This window comes from Bos indicus x Bos taurus, chromosome 23 (genome assembly GCF_003369695.1).
Source record: "Bos indicus x Bos taurus breed Angus x Brahman F1 hybrid chromosome 23, Bos_hybrid_MaternalHap_v2.0, whole genome shotgun sequence".
Taxonomy (NCBI): domain Eukaryota; kingdom Metazoa; phylum Chordata; class Mammalia; order Artiodactyla; family Bovidae; genus Bos; species Bos indicus x Bos taurus.
The window spans coordinates 11,887,128-11,900,538 of NC_040098.1; the positions used below are offsets into that span (position 1 = coordinate 11,887,128).

At 45.3% G+C, this 13,411-nt stretch overlaps 1 non-coding gene across 1 annotated transcript; it reads left to right on the top strand.

The window, feature by feature from the left end:
* Positions 1–13,042: 13,042 nt before the first annotated feature.
* On the top strand, positions 13,043–13,115 carry TRNAE-UUC. The gene has a single exon. It is a non-coding gene; the product is annotated as a tRNA-Glu (tRNA).
* Positions 13,116–13,411: the final 296 nt, after the last annotated feature.

Genomic DNA, 13,411 nt, shown 5'->3' on the forward strand with positions numbered 1-13,411 from the left:
GACACTGACCTGTGGAAAACTGCTCCCTCCCCTGGCCTCTGTGCGACCACTGGTCCCCTCTTGAGACTCCTCTTTTCCACTCGTCTCCTCTATAGGACCTCCCACCCGTCTCTGAAATATTAGCCTCCCCTACCAGTCTGCCCCTGGATCCTCCTCTCTGCTTCCTTCCTGGGAGAGATCTCAGCTCTTTGCTTTACCTTCCACCCATGGGCAAGTCACCCATGAGCTCAGGCCAGGCCCGCTCCTCACCTGAGCTCTAGACTTGTCAATCCAAGCATCGGGATCTCATCTCCATCAGCTCTCTCCCAAAGCACTTCTAAGTCACCGTGTACACAACAACCGTGCAGTCTCCGAGGGTTCCTGTCTTTCCCCCAAGCCTCTGCTTCTGGTCAGAACCAAGCTCCGGAGCCCTCTGCCTGCTTGTCACATGCCCAGCCCCAGTTTAGAGCCTCGCTGTTTCACTCCTGGACTTAGCCAGTGATTGCCCTGTTTCTCGTGTCCTCCCTACCATCCCAGTTCACCATCCACTTAGCTGCCCCAGGGATCTTTCTAAAGCATCTGTTCCTTCACTTCCTTGCTCAGCACCCTTCAGTGGCTCTCCATTACCCATAAGATAGGAAGTCCTGGCTGGCCCCTCCAGCCTCATTCCACTTCTTTCCTTTGCTTTCCCTGCTCATCTACTGTGCCCCACCTCTACTGGACTGTCCATAATTCCTAGAAACATCCAGACTGTTGAGTTTGTCCTCTTTCTTTTTTTTTAAAGAGCAGTTTTAGGTTCATAGCAAAATTGAGCAAAAAGTCAGTTCTTGCATACCCTCTACCCTCACACAGGCACAGCTCCCCTCAACTATTGACTTCCTGCACCACAGTGGTACATGTTAAAGTCAATGAACCTTCATGGACACATCACCACCCAAAGTCCATAGTCCACTTACATTAGGGTTCTCTCGGTGTTTCATATTCTGTGGGTTTGGACAAACGCATACTGACGTGTCGGCTTCCCCGGTGGTGCTAGCGGCAAAGAACCCACCTGCCAATGCAGGAGACATAAGGGGCGTGACATTGATCCCTGGGCTAGGAAGATCCCCTGGAGGGGAGGGCGTGGCAACTCTCTGGAGTATTCTTGCCTGGAAAATTCCAGAGGAGCCTGGCTGGCTATGGCCCATAGGGTCACAAAGAGTCAAAGACGGCTGAAGCAACTTAGCACGCACCCATACCGACATGTACCCGTCACGATAGTGTCATACAGAATATAACATCATACAGAATAGTTCCACTGCCCTAAAAAATACTCTCTGCTCTGTCTATTCAACCCTTCCCTCCCTGCTGATCTTTTTACTGTCGCCGTAGTTCTGCCTTTTCATACTGTTCATGGGGTTCGGAGGAGAAGGGGATGACAGAGGATGAGATGGTTGGATGGGAGTGGACGTGAGTTTGAGCAGGCTCTGGGAGTTGGTGATGGACAGGGAAGCCTGGCATGCTACAGTCCATGGGGTCGGAAAGAGTCGGACACGACTGAGTGAACAGAACTGACAGTTCTGCCTTTTCCAGAATGTCACATAGTTTACATCCATCACACGATATGTAGCCTTTTCAGATTAGCTTCTTTCACTTAGACATATGCATCTGAGAGTTTTCTCCATGTCTTTTCATAACTTGACAACTCAGTTCATTTTAGCACCAAATGATATTCTATTGTCTGACTGTATCACAGTTTATCCATTCACCTATTTGGTTGCTTCCAAGTTTGGGCAGCAATTATGAGTAAAGCTGCTGTGAACATCTGTGTGCAGCTTTTTTTCAACTCCTTTGGGTAAATACCCAAGAAGCAGGGTTGCTGGCTCGTATGATGAGGGTAATGTTTAGTTTTGTAAGAAACTGCCAGACTTTTGGCACCCCATTCCAGTACTCTTGCCTGGAAAATCCCATGGACGGAGGAGCCTGGTGGGCTACAGCCCATGGGGTTGCTAAGAGTCGGACACGACTGAGCGACTTCACTTTCACTTTTCACTTTCATGCATTGGAGAAGGAAATGGCAACCCACTCCAGTGTTCTTACCTGGAGAATCCTAGGGACGGGGGAGCCTGGTGGGCTGCCGTCTATGGGGTTGCACAGAGTCGGACACGACTGAAGCGACTTAAAAGCAGCAGCAGCAGCCAGACTTTTACAAAGTGGCTGCACCATTTTGCATTTCCACCAGGAATAACTGACTTAGCAGCAGCAGCAGCAGCAGTCGCTCTATGTCCTTACCAGCGTTAGGTATTGTCAGTGTTCTGTATTTGGGCCATTCATACCTCATTGTTAAGTTTTTTTTTTTTTTTTTGCTGTGCTGAGCGGCTTGTGGGATCTTATTTCCCTAAACAGGGGTTGAACCCAGGCAATGGCAGTGAAAATGCCGCATCCTAACCACTGAACCACCAGGGAATTCCCTCACCGTCCTTTTAATTTGCAGTTCCCTACAACATACAACGTTGAATCTCTTTTCACATGCTTACTTGCCATCTGTGTATCTTCTTCAGTGAGGTATCTGTTCAGGCCTTTGGCCCATTTTGTAATCAGGTAGTTTATTTTTTTATTGTTTTTTTTTTTTTTTTTATTGTTGAGTTTTAAGACTTCATATATTTTGGATAACAGTCCTGGATCCAACATACATTTTATAAACATTTTCTCCCAGTTGGTGGCTTGTTTTCTTAATCTCTTGACATTATCTTTCACAGTGTAGAAATTCAACATTTTAATAAAGTCCAGCCTGTCAGCTGTTTCTTTCACAGATCATGCCTCTGGTGTTACATCCAGAAATTCACCCACATACCCAAGATGACCTTAATTTTCACCTGTGTCATCTTCTAAGAGTTTTATAGTTGTGTGTTTTACATTGAGGTCCATGAACGATTTTGAGTTAATTCTTTTGAAGGGTGTTAGGTCTGGGTTTAGATTTTTTTTTTTTTTGCATGTGGGTATCCACTTGTTTCTGCACCATTTGTTGAAAACACTGTCTTTGCTTCATTGTATTGCCTTTGCTCTTTTGTCCAAGATCAATTTGCCGTATTTATGTGGATCTATTTCTGGGCTCTCTTCTGCTCTATTGATCTTTGCTATGTTGCCGATACCAGATTATTTTGATTACTGTAGACTCTGGTAAGTGTTGAGGCCCAGTTGTGCCAGTCCTCTGACTTTGTTCTTCTTCAATATTGAGTTGGCTATGCTGGTTCCTTGGCCTTTCCATGTAAACCTTAGAATCAGTTTGTCGATGTTCACAAAATAACTTGCTGGAATTTTGATTGAAACTGCATTGACTCTACAGATCAAGTTGCATCCAGGTTGTTTTTACTTCCAAGTTATCATTCTTATCCCATGATATTTTTAAACTTCAATATGTCCTTTTTGCTCAGTTTGAATTCCATTGTATTAGCGCACATTCCTTCAACATGACACATGTCCTTTAGGCTTTCTTACTAAATCAAGCTGACGAGCCTCTAGACACCATGTTGAAGATAGCTATTTCACCGATCTTAGTTTTTCAGAATAATGACTTTATTATTTCTGTAAAAATGATTCATTTTCTTTTAAAGTATTGAAGGCAGTTTGAATGATGTTATGGAAACCTCCACCCAGACATAACTACTGACAGCATTCTAAGCATCTCGAGAGTATTCCTAGCTAGAAGGTTAGATTAAAATGCTTTTATTAAAATGGGCCCAGTCATATCAAAGAATAAAAATGCTATATCAATTTTATATAATTATGATAGAAGAAAAAGAAAGTGAAGTAGACATTTCTTTCTCCCCCACACAAAAAATTGATTCCTTAAAAACCTCTCTGAAGTTAAGATTATGAGAAACATTGAAAAAACTGGAACTGTTCGCAATAAAGTTTCATTTCTAGGCGATATGTTTCAAGGTTCTGAAGATAAAAAAATAGCTCATTCCTTCTCCAACCTTATCTCTTCCTCTACTTTTCAATCTGTATGAATTACAGCTACATGGATATTATCACTGTTGAGTTTCCTTCTGCTCTGAAATCATCATTCCCAGAATTATTTAGCCTTCATTTTATATTTAAACTGATCTGTGACTCACCAGCAGTACTTTTACCATCACTTCTCATTCCTGAGTTGTTTTCAAACTCTTGGTTGGCTGAATCATCATTAAGTTTTTCAGGGAATGGCTCATAAATGCTGTGTTTTCTGCATTTGAGAATGTCTCTGTGGTCTTTATGCTTGAACACAACTTGGCTGAGTAAAGTATTCTTGCATCACACTTTCTTTTGCTCAGAACTTTGGAGGCATTTCTCCATTGTCATTTGGCAGCTTGACTGTTCGTAGGAACAAGGTGGGCCACCCTAAGATTTCCCCTTTAAAATAAAAGTGACTTTTTCCCCTTTCTTCTTCTTTCCCTCCTCACCTGCCTCTTTCTTCTTCCTCTCCTCCTCCTCTCCTTCTTCTTCTTTTTCTTCATCCGTATGCTTGAAGAATTCTTTCTTTTTTATTCTTTATCACCTTCTCCTAGAACAAGGTATACTCTTTTGAGTTGCAATTCCAGTCTTCATCCTGGGGAAGATGTCTTGTATCTTCCTTAAAATGGATGCTTTTTCATTTGTTAGGTTTTCTGTTTCAGATTCTGCCTTTATTCCTTTGTTTCATTGTCTTGATCTTTTATGACTATTGCCTTGTCTCTCTCTCCTGTTTTTTTGGCCACCTGATGTGGCACGTGAGCTCTTAGTTCCCAGACCAGGGACTGAACCCTCGCCCCCTGCAGTGGAAGCCATCTTAATCACTGGACTGCCAGGGAAGTCCCTCTTCTCTCTCTTTAATACCTGTCTTTTTTCTCATTTACCATGAATATCTCAAGGGTTCCCTCTGTATCAATTTATTTTTCAGCCATATCTATTTAGTTTCTTGTTATTTTTGATATGCTTGTTTTATAGAAGTGCCAACAGTTTGTTCCCTTTCTATTCAGTTCAGTCGCTCAGTCGTGTCCAACTCTTTGCGACCTCGTGAACTGCAGCACACCAGGCCTCCCTGTCCATCACCGACTGCCGGAGTCTACCCAGACCCATGACCACTGAGTCAGTGATGCCATCCAACCATTTCATCCTCTGTCGTCCCCTTCTCCTCCCACCTTCAATCTTTCCCAGCATCAGGGTCTTCTCAAATGAGTCTGCTTTTCGCATCAGGTGGCCAAAGTATTGGAGTTTCAGCTTCAGCATCAGTCCTTCCAATGAACACCTAGGACTGATCTCCTTTAGGATGGACTGGTTGGATCTCCTTGCAGTCCAAGGGACTCTCAAGAGTCTTCTCCAACACCACAGTTCAAAAGCATCAATTCTTTGGCACTTAGCTTTCTTTATAGTCCAACTCTCAGATCCATAAGTGACTACTGGAAAAACCATAGCCTTGACTAGACGGACCTTTGTTGGCAAAGTAATGTCTCTGCTTTTTAATATGCTATCTAGGTTGGTCATAACTTTTCTTCCAAGGAGTAAGCGTCTTTTAATTTCATGGCTGCAATCACCATCTGCAGTGATTTTGGAGCCCCCCAAAATAAAGTCAGCCACTGTTTCCACTGTTTCCCGTCTATTTGCCATGAAGTGATGGGACCAGATGCCATGATCTTAGTTTTCTGAATGTTGAACTTTAAAGCAACTTTTTCACTCTCCTCTTTCACTTTCATCAAGAGGCTCTTTAGTTCTTCTTCACCTTCTTCCATAAGGGTGGTGTCATCTGCATATCTGAGGTTATTGGTATTTCTCCCAGCAATCTTGATTCCAGCTTGTGCTTCTTCCAGCCCAGTGTTTCACGTACTCCTTTTCCTATTTGGAACCAGTCTGTTGTTCCATGTCCAGTTCTAACTGTTGCTTCCTGACTTGCATACAGGTTTCTCAAGAGGCAGGTCAGGTGGTCTGGTATTCCCATCTCCTTCAGAATTTTCCACAGTTTATTGTAATCCACACAGTCAAAGGCTTTGGCATAGTCAATAAATCAGAAATAGAAGTTTTTCTGAAACTCTCTTGGTTTTTTGACGATCCAGTGGATGATGGCAATTTGATCTCTGGTTCCTCTGCCTTTTCTAAAATCAGGTTGAACATTTGGTTAGTGCAAATATAATTGCAATTTCAGACTATAAATTTTAATTCATTATTATTAGGCTCAAACACATCTTGGTGCATCTCAATTTACTGAGTGTATTTCTCAGATGTAACGGTTTCTTTGGGAGTCAGAAAGCTGTAATGGGTCAGACCCATAGCAGACCAGGAAGCAGTGACCATGACCTTTCTTTAGCACAAGTTTGGCTTTGGGAAGTGCTTTGGGGCTTCTTGGTCCAACCACTGAGCTGGTCCTTGCAGGTTGTCACATAAAATCCACTTTTTGTCACTCATCACAATCCAATCGAGAAATGGTTTGTTGTTGCATAGAATGAGAGAAGACACTTCAAAATTATAATCTTTCTGATTTCGATCAGCTCATGAGGCACCTACTTGGCAAATTTTCTCGCCTTTCCAGTTTGTTTCAAATGCAAAACTTTTCGTGTAGGGGTAAGAGGATCAGCTTCGATGACTGCTCTCAGTTGGTTATTGTCAACTTCCAATGGCCGGCCAGTGTGTTCCTCATCCTCGAGGCTCTCGTCTCCTTTGTGAAATTTCCTGAACCACCACCGCACAGTACATTCGTTAGCAGTTCCTGGGCCAAGTTGTCTGGTGCTTTATGACCATTTTGAACTCAAATAAGAAAACCACTCAAATTTGCTTGTCTAACATCACTTCCATAATCTAAAATACATATAAAATAGCAAGTAAGTTATTAGCAAAAAAAAAAAAGAGAGAAGTGCATATTAAAATGATGTATAGCATAACCACATCTATTCAAGCATGTATTCCAGTATCCAGTTGAAAATTTCAGCAGTGCAAAACTGCAATTACATCTGCACCAACCTAAATATTGTCATCCCATCTGTGCTTACTTCTTGAATTCATGTTGTTCAATTTTTCTGTAGCTCAAAATGCTGTAGGGATTTATTTTTTCTGTTCCTTGGGTTACTTTTTTTTCTAGACTTGGTTTTCATTGATCACAGGCATGTATCAATATATCATATATTTCTGCAGCTACTCCGTCTTTTCAATGTTTCATGTATTTCTTTTCAATGTCTCATGCTTAACACGGCAGCTCTGGCCAAATCTTCATTTCTGTATAATCTGGGTACGTTCTCAATTCTAACAGTGTCTGTGCCCCCCACTAAGATTTTACAAATTCTAACTTTTGACCATATTAATGATGTATTGACTTGTGCAGCTCACTTAGTGCTTGCCATGAAAGCCCTGTCTTTGCTTTCTTACCTGAGGACCCTCCCCACCAGGTAGACAGCTGAGACACTCTCACTGTTCCTCCCTGACCTCAACCTTCACTCTGTCCTGATCAGGAACTCATATTTTCTCAACTGCTTACCATATTCCATCTTCTCTTGTTTAAAAAAAATTTCCTCATTTCCATCCCCAAGTGAAAGTACTGAACACTAAGTTAATGAAAACCTAGTAAATGTAAGAAAATACATTAGAAGCCAACTCAGTAGGCGCTTCCTCTCCAACCACCCTGACACACACCCACACACAGGGCCACCTCGCCCCTCGGGGACTTCTCCGTGAAGTGAAAGGGCTGGAGACTCGGGAGCCAGAGGCCTCGGTAGGAATCCCACTCCTGGCTTGTTAGGACAGTGACCTTGGGGAGTTCCACTGACCTCTCTGCTTTTGGTTTCCTCATCCCTAAACCAGTGCAGCTAGTCCTGTCTTCAGAGCATCAGTATAAAGATACCTGAGACCAGGTGTGTGAAGGGCCCAGAGCAGGGCCTCGGCGTCCCGTTTTCCACGCATGCTCAGCTGAGTCCTCTCTCACAGTCAGCTGCTGCTCTTCACTGTGGACGGCCCTCCCCCAGCCTCAAGAGCCATCCTGGAAATGACAGGCAGAACCGGACCAGGCCCCAAAGGTTCTCTAGTCCCCTCTCCGCTTTTGTGAGGAAGTGAAGCCGAGGCCTGAAGCTGATGGCTGAGTCAGGAGTGGGAGTGTCCACCCAGTGCTCCTGACCACCGGCCCTCTTAGGTTTATGGAAATACTGTCTGTCAGCTCCCTACCCAGCTCCATAGTCCTCCCCTTGGCTTCCCTTAGCCCAGTTCCATTCTGAACCCTTGGTAAAAATCATCTGAAGAGAGACTTCCCTGGTGGTCCAGAGGTTGAGAATCTGCCTTGCAGGGCGTGCAGGGTACGCAGTTCCCCTGGTCAGGGAACCAAGATCCCACATGCTGTGGGGCTACTGAGCCACCAGGGAGCCTGCATAAGGCGACCAAGATCCCACGTGCTGCAACTAAGACCCAACGCAGACAAATAAATGAAAATTAAAAATATGTTTTAAAAAATCACCTAAAGATGTCCCCTCACAGCCTCCCACTAAGCTCTTCCCTCATCCTCTTTTGCTGACTCCCACATTTAACACTTTCTTTCACCCGCCCTGTCTGGCCCGTGTTTGTGGGACAAAAAACAAAGCTCATTCTTCTCAGCTGAACCCATTCCCATTCCCAGCTCCCTCTGGAGGTTGGGCCCTTCAATCTTCCGGCAGAGACCCTGTGCTTCTCTCCTGCCCTCTGGTTCCCTAAGGCAGCTCATGTGGACAGAGTCAGCCACATTCTCCTTCCACCCACACAGATCCCTCCCTGTCTGAGGACGAAACTCTACACGGATGTCCTGCCAGCAGCATACTCAGGAGGCCTCAGAGAGAACTATCTTGGCCCCGAAGATACCTCTCGGCTCTCAGGTTCCCTGACTCCTGCCCAAGCCCCAGTGCCTGGCAGATCTGTCCTCTGCCAACCTCCAGGCATCTCCAGTCGAGCTGTGCAGAGCCCAGAGGGTTGGCTGAACGTGTCAGGGCTTTTTCCCCAGATGTCCTCAGGGTTACAGAAAAGAATATGGTCCCAACCCCTCGAGGTTTAATACATTTGTGTTGTGGAGACACAGGAGCAAGTGTAAAGGGCACTTGAAGAACTAAATACTGGAAAGTAAGATGTTCTCTGAGAATTAAACCGTATCAATGCAAGATGAATCAGAACAGATCTGCAGAGCCACATGAAGGAACCGTTTCCACATCTGAAATCAGAATGGAGATATAATACAAAGAAACAGTAAAGATCGTGCCCATCAGAAAGTGGAGAGAGTGGCCACCAGTGGAAGCCCAGAAAAGGGAGAGCCACAGAGGCAGAGGCTGGCAGTGCCCATCTGATTGGGAAGACAGTGCCCTCCAGGTGGTTGGCATAACTGACCTTACCCACACCTCTTTGGATTAGGAAGCTTCATCCATGCTAAGATGCCAGAGGAATGGCAGAAAGCTGGGAGTGGGGAAAGGGAGTGGACCAGAGTCACTGGTAAAGCCAGGCTGTGAGCTCCGTGAGGACAGGCTCCTCAGAGTCACTGGCTAAAGCCAGGCTGTGAGCTCCGTGAGGACAGGCTCCTCGTGAGTGTTTCCTGAGCGAATGCTGTAGGATAAGGACTACACCAGAGAAGGTGAGGCCTGAGCCGGGCCTTCAGAGATGGGAAAGGACTTTAGTGGATGAGGGACAGGAAAACATGTTCCAGAATGGGTGCTTTGCCTGGAAAATGAAAGCTTGATGGAATAGCTCGATGCGTGCAGACAACTAGGAGGCTGGCAAACAGCACGCCCTAGGGTAAGGGCCAGCTTGTGAGATGAGAAACTTGTGGGAGCTGTCAAGTTTCTCAGAAGGAAAGACACAGGAGGAATGCAGTGTCTCAGAATCATCCTGGCTGGGCGGCTGACAGATGCCGGGGGAGGAAAGGAGCTGTGGGGTCCAGAAATGGGCCAGGCAGGCAGCTAGGAGGCCTTGAAATAACTCCGGTCAGGATCATGGGACTGTCTGTCACAGCGGGCACCGGAAATGAAGTTGGGAAAGACAGGCAGAGATATGCACAAAAATAATTCCTGTGCTATCCTTTGTATTTGGGGCGGCGGTGGGGGAGGGGGTGTGAGGAAAAAAACCCAAACATCCATGAGTAGGAAAATGGATAGGGAGACAGCTGTGTGTTCATGCAATAGAAAACTGCAGCAGGGAAAATGAGCAGAAAGTTCTCCAAGCCTTGATGTCAAGAAACCTTGGAAAGAGAGGAAGGAAGGAGGAGGAGAAGGGAAAAACAAGTTTCAGAAGGATCTAACCCATGCTGTCCAGTGTGGTAGCCATGAGCTACATGGGGCTATGTAAGCGTAAATTAATTAAAATTTAAATACAATTCCTACACCAACCACATTTTATTTTTTTATTATTTTTTTTTCTATAAAAAAATTTATTCAATTTTAATTAAAAAAAAATTATACATGTGTTCCCCATCCTGAACCCTCCTCCCTCCTCCCTCCCCATACCATCCCTCTGGGTCGTCCCACATTTTAAGTGCTTGAAAACCACATGCAGTTAGTGGCTACCATCTGTGATGGCACAGATAAAGAGCACTGCCACCATCACAGAGAGTTCCTTTGGACAGCGCTAACGTTTTCAAAGACAGAAAACAATGTATGTTGTGCCTGGATAAGGAATGTGTAGTCAAAGTACAGTGGAGATCATGCAAATGTCAGAGAGCAAAATCTTACAGCGGGATGTCTGGGAAGGGACGTGTTCAGGATCAGAGAAGGCGCACTAGGGGCTTCCATGTTTTACCTCCGAAGCCAGTGGCTAAATGAGCGCTTGATATATTATCATCTATACTTTTATATGCCTTAAGTATTTCGTAGTAAAAACAGTATTAAAAGGTAGACTGGACCTGAAGGACAGTGTGATGGAGACTGAGGACAGGTCAGGTAGGAGAACTAAATGACTTGAATTTCTCACCTGAGAGGTGTCATAAAGCAGTAGGGAGCACTGGCTGTGGGGGCATCTGACTGTCCTCAGCCTGGTACACACGGTCCCCATGTGTACTATTCAGCCGCTCCCTTGCTGCCATCACCACCCTCCATCCTCACAGATACTCTTCTTGGTCTTCGTTGCCACGGTTACCTCCAGACAGCTATGAAGGGGTCAGGCACAAGCACCTGCAGAGGCTGACCCCCTGCCGGTCACACACACACCTCCAAGTGGCCCCCCTGCTGGCCCAGACTTAGCCCCCACCATCCTCACCATACACCCGTTCCCACAGGCTCCTCCACCCAGCTCCAAAACCAAGCCCCGCCCACACTGGCAAAAGGGCCACTCACGTCCCATTAAGAGTCCAGCAAGGCCTGGGACAGCTGTGCTCCGTCAGGAATTTGTCTGCAGCAAGAAGCCAGCGACCCAGGGGAGGTCTGGGCCAGGCGCCCAGCTCTGCTAAGGTCAAGAGGCTCCTGGATGCAGGCTGTGGGCACTGGCCAAGTTTGGCATTTCAGGGGAGGGAGGGAGCCTCTGACCCCACGGCTGGGCACTGGGACCTGGGCATGATTCGGGGCTGCCTCCTCTTCAGAGCAGTTTGCTGTGGCCTCGACTGTGGGGGTGATGCCTTCTCCTCGGAGCCCCTCAGTCCCTGTTCCCAGAGCCAAGAAACCCTAGACCAAGACACTAGTTAGCAGATCCCATTCTGTGCCATCAAGGCACCTGGGCACCTCCTGCCTCTTTCTACTGATTCACAACAGCTACCATTTTTCAAGTGCTACATATGTGACATTAATTTTATTGAATCACCCCTGCAAGTCTCTGAAGAAGGTGGTATTATCCCATTTTACATATGAACAAAGTGAGGTTTGAGGGGGTAAGTGATTTGCCCAGCTAGTGAATGACACTCATGCTTAGAACCTGGAAGCATCTGACCTGCTTTCACCGCTGAACTCTCTAGACCCCCTTTTCATCATCTCCCTTCCTCTGGCACTCACCCTGCCTCCCGTCTGTCTCTTCCTCCCCAGCCTTTCTCTGTACCTCTGTCTGTGTGATCCCCTCCTCTGTTCCTTTGTCCTTGCCCCATCACTTCCATCTCCCCTACTTCCTCTCCTTCCCTGACCCAGAAACACAAAGATAGTTCACTATACAGTGAATTGCTGTACCATCAAGTGGCTGGGGACTGCAAAAGCCAGGACTTTCAGAGTGATTTGGATTCTGTGCCAGTGACCTTTTGTTTCATGAGAACACAGAATGTGGCACCCAGCAACCTGGCCCGAGTCGGCTATGTCTATGCTAATAAAAGAGCAAGCTGAGCTACAATGATGAGAATGAGAACTAAAAAAACAATACCCACAATATAAGAAAAAACCTTGCACCCAAAGGGAAGTGATTCACCTGATGTATAACCTTGAGAACTGGTTAACTGACATCACAGCTACTCTATGATGTAGCTGGAAAATAATTTCGCAGTTTTTATTTTCCAAACACTGCAAAGTGGTCATTAGGAAGATAGGACCAAATTACAGAAACTATTTATGATAACTTCCAAGGGGGGAAAAAAAAAAGAATCCAACATTGTACACGTGCTATTGCTTCATTCAGTTCAGTTCAGTCGCTCAGTCGTGTCCGACTCTTTGTGACCCCATGGACTGCAGCATGCCAAGATTCCCTGTCCAACAGCAACTCCTGGAGCTTGCTAAAACTCATGTCTATCGAGTTGGTGATGCCATGCAACCATCTCATCCTCTGTCGTCCCCGTCTTCTCCTGCCTTCACTCTTTCCCAGCATCAGGGTCTTTTCAAATGAGTCAGTTCTTCACATCAGGTGGCCAAGGTATTGGAGTTTCAGCTTCAGCATGAGTCCTTCCAATGAATATTCAGGACTGATTTCCTTTAGGATTGACTGGTTGGATGTCCTTACAGTCCCAGAAACTCTTAAGAGTCTTCTTCAACACCACAGTTCAAAAGCATCAATTGCTTCATTAAAGAAAGAAGAAGGAGATACTGGGACTGTGCTTCTCAAACCCAGTTTGAGAAGGTGAAGGACCTGTTTGTGTTTGTAAAATTTCCAGTCCATCACAAATCAGTAGTTTTGTAAAGTGCCATAAAAATAAATAATAAACATATATCTATTAAAGCACTAGCATCCAGGGAATTCCCTGGTGGTCCAGTGGTGAGAACTCGGCACTTTCACTGCCGAGGGCACAGGTTCAACCCCTGGTCAGGGAACTAAGATCCCACAAGCCACATGACCAAAAAATACATACAGTAAGTAAATAAAAAAGATAAAAAAGGACTAGTGCCTAAAATATACTTTAAAAAAAACTTGCAAAACTTAACAGTAAAAAAAAAAATCGAATTTGAAATGAGTGAGATGTGAACAGACACTTCACCAAAGAGGATGGCAAATAACCACATGAAAAGACATTCACTACCATCATCCACCAAGAAATGCAAAGTGAGATCACAATGAGCTCTCACAGCACACAGATTAGAATGGGGCCCATCAGTTTCCTACGGCTGCA